This window comes from Schistocerca cancellata, chromosome 2, assembly GCF_023864275.1.
Source record: "Schistocerca cancellata isolate TAMUIC-IGC-003103 chromosome 2, iqSchCanc2.1, whole genome shotgun sequence".
Classification (NCBI taxonomy): Eukaryota; Metazoa; Arthropoda; class Insecta; order Orthoptera; family Acrididae; genus Schistocerca; species Schistocerca cancellata.
Window position 1 is genome coordinate 399537458 of NC_064627.1, and position 3256 is coordinate 399540713.

Sequence of the window (3256 nt, forward strand, 5' to 3'; positions counted from 1 at the left end):
CGGTTCTAAAGATCTCTCACTGTCTTGAGTACTCATACAGAAAGTGGCAACAGGAATCTTAAGAATTACTTTGTTTATGCGTACATTGCAACTGGTGAAAAAACACAGAAAGCTCAAAATAAACGCTAGTGATACAGCCAACAATGAAGCGCTACAAATTTGGACAATAAATCAGAAGACACTGCCTCGTAAATACAGGCTAAGTCTTCTTACCAAATCCTCATACGCGGAATGTAGATGTGTAAAGACATATGTATATAAAACAATAAATTCCAAAGTGCTTAAAACGCTTTCGATAAAATTGTAAAAAGTAATTACTCACTAGTATGATGCTCTGCGAAAATAAATTAGATATGACAAGATAATCTCTTAAGGACAAAATGAAATGTAAAAGATAAAATTAATGTACTAAAATAAAATGTATAGTAGTGCACTTAATCATTCCTCGTTACCATTTATAAAACTTGCAATACAAAAGAAAACATCGGGAGCACTGATAAAATTTGTTACAAAGCATTTATGAAGATCTGGTAACATATATCACTTAAGAGATTATAAAGATAAATAAAGAAGAAAATAAAAAGCAGTAGCGCATATCTTACTAAATAAAAGCTTCGTAAGCACCGGACACATTATGAAATCAAGGACAACCATTTCTGTATAGAATTTTAGGCCAGCAAACACGCATCTGATGGGAAAGATAACACGTCCTTATGTCATGTTACTTTCTGTCAGTTGCACATAAAATAGTCTGGAAATTATATAGAAATCTTCTGTTTCTTAAACGAGACTGATCATTAAGTAAGTCATCAGATTGATTTTTAATGTAGCTGTAAATTTCTATTTCTTCAAGAATGTTCACATCGCTGGAATGTATTATCTCTGACTAGAGTCCAAACAGTCAGACTTGTGAATGTCTTTCGTGCCAACGGCCTTACTTCACATGTAAACAGTGTGTTAGAACATTGATTGCTAACGATTTATGTGAAGGGTGTTAACATTAGCAACATTTCACGAAATTTCCAGCATGTCACAATATAAAGAGCTTCGCAGTCGCCTGACGTTACGGTATTTCTTCAGTGAAAAGGCTTATTTTTGACGATGACATGTCGGAGGATTTTAAAGTCGACATGTGCTGAAAGAACTTGTAAGTTATGTAGCCTATTATTTTCAATTTTTGTAACATACTGCTGTCTACATGACATGTTTGTGGAGTTCTGTCTGTGCACTCTGTGCTTCATTTTTTTTAATCTTTTAGTTTATCGAGTACTACTTAAAATTGGCCCAAAGGCCGAAATTTAAATTGTGAAATAAATGATTTCTGCAGTCAACGGCAAATATGATGTTTTTAAAATACCCCGACCGTGAGAAGTTAAATATGTTACTGTACTACCCGTCCGTTGAGCAAGCGATAAAGAAGCAAAAGTCGGCCTCGGTAGTTGTGGGTTGGCGCGGAGGATTGCTAACTGAAGGAGCCCAGGTTCGATTCCTCCTAGCCCGGTCGGAGAATTTCTCCGCTAGGGGACTGGGTATTGAGTTTTGTTGACCTTCGTGTCATAATAAATGACATAGCGCTATTGAGATGGCTGTATGCACACGACCGGAAAAAATAGGAAAAAGTTAGGTGGAGAAATTAAAGTTCAGGGAGAAGGAATAAAAACTTTTGCTTACCAGATGATATTGTACTTGTTATTCTGTTAGAGACAGCAAAGAATTTCAAGGAGCACGTGAATGGGTTGGACATTTGTCTTGAAAGGAATACATAACATGAACAACAGAAGCAAAATAAAGGTAATGGGATACTGTCAAACTGGAACAGGTGAAGGTTCGGGAGTCAGACTGCAAATGAGAGACTAAATGTAGTAGATGTATTTTGCTGTTTTGGCAGTAAAATAGTTGATTATGGCTCACGTAGAGAGAGAACAAAATATAGACCGTCAATGGTAAGGAAACTGTTTCAGAAGAAGAGAAATTCGTTCACATCGAATATAAACTGTCTTGTTAGGATGTTTTTTTCTGAAGTAATTTGACTGGCGTGTGGCCGTGTACGGAAGTGAAACCTGTACGATAAACAGTTCAGACAAGAAAGAGAGTGGAAGCTTTTGCAACGTAAAACTTCACTGGAAGAAGACACTGACAGTAAAAATTCTAAGACATCAGCGAATCATCGGTTTAATATTAGAGGAAAGTGTGGTTGGAAAAACTATGGCGGGAGACCAAAGGATGAACAAAGTAAGCAGATTCAAATGCATGTAGGTTGAGTAGTTATTTGGAGGAGGTGCAGATGTTTGCATAGCACAGAGTAGCATGGAGAGTTTCATCAACACAGTCTTTGGACTGAAGACACAACGGCAACAACAACAACAACAACAACAACAAGACTATCTATGGCATGCGAGTGCTCTGCAAAAGACTGATAAGTAGTGATAAGATATCATTGAGGTTTGCAGAGATACTTTTTCTTTTAGAAATGTGTTAATGGATATTATTATGGTTTTATGCTTCTAAATTCAAGGTTGTAGGGAGAGTAAAAAAGGCGCAAATATGTTAAATACGAAGAGCAAAACAGCCAGAGTTTAACTTCCGCCGTGAAATGAACGTCGCTTGAAAGGAAGAGAAAAGATAAATTGCATCAAAAGATCTGGCTTTCATTAATGGGAAAATCACAGTTTACTGTGGGAAATATATCACTCATATTGGTCCTACTTTAGCACTGTTCCTGATTTGCTATAAATATTATTTAATAAAGAAGTTTAGTGTTTCGGTAGATAAAAGGTTTTGATAATACGGCGTATACCCGTTCGTGTGGGTTCTGTCATTTGTCGGAAGCCTGCAATAGATATCTCGGGCCTTTATAAACTACTTAGAGTGTCAACTTTTCGAGTTAATCATTTTGGGTACAGATGTACTGACTGGTATTCGCAATGTGACAGGTGTAAATTCCACATGCAGTCGCTGGACCAAGTCAGCCATTTTGCTGAGTCAGTGAGCCAGCAAACATCAGCAAACATCAGCTATTCTAGATAGTCGTTAATATTCTCATATGACCTAAGCAGACAGGCGCCAGACTTGTTTTTTTCTATCTTAAGGTATTTCGGTAATCCTCGGGATCCGATTAACGTCGATTAGGCGCTGTCTGCGTCATACAGTGCGCGCGAGCGTCAGTGCTGCCTGCGGAATATTTAGTTGTGCGGTCGACGCGCGGTGAGGCTGGGCGGGGGTTCAGACCTCGGCGCGCCTGTATAAAAGGGCGCGC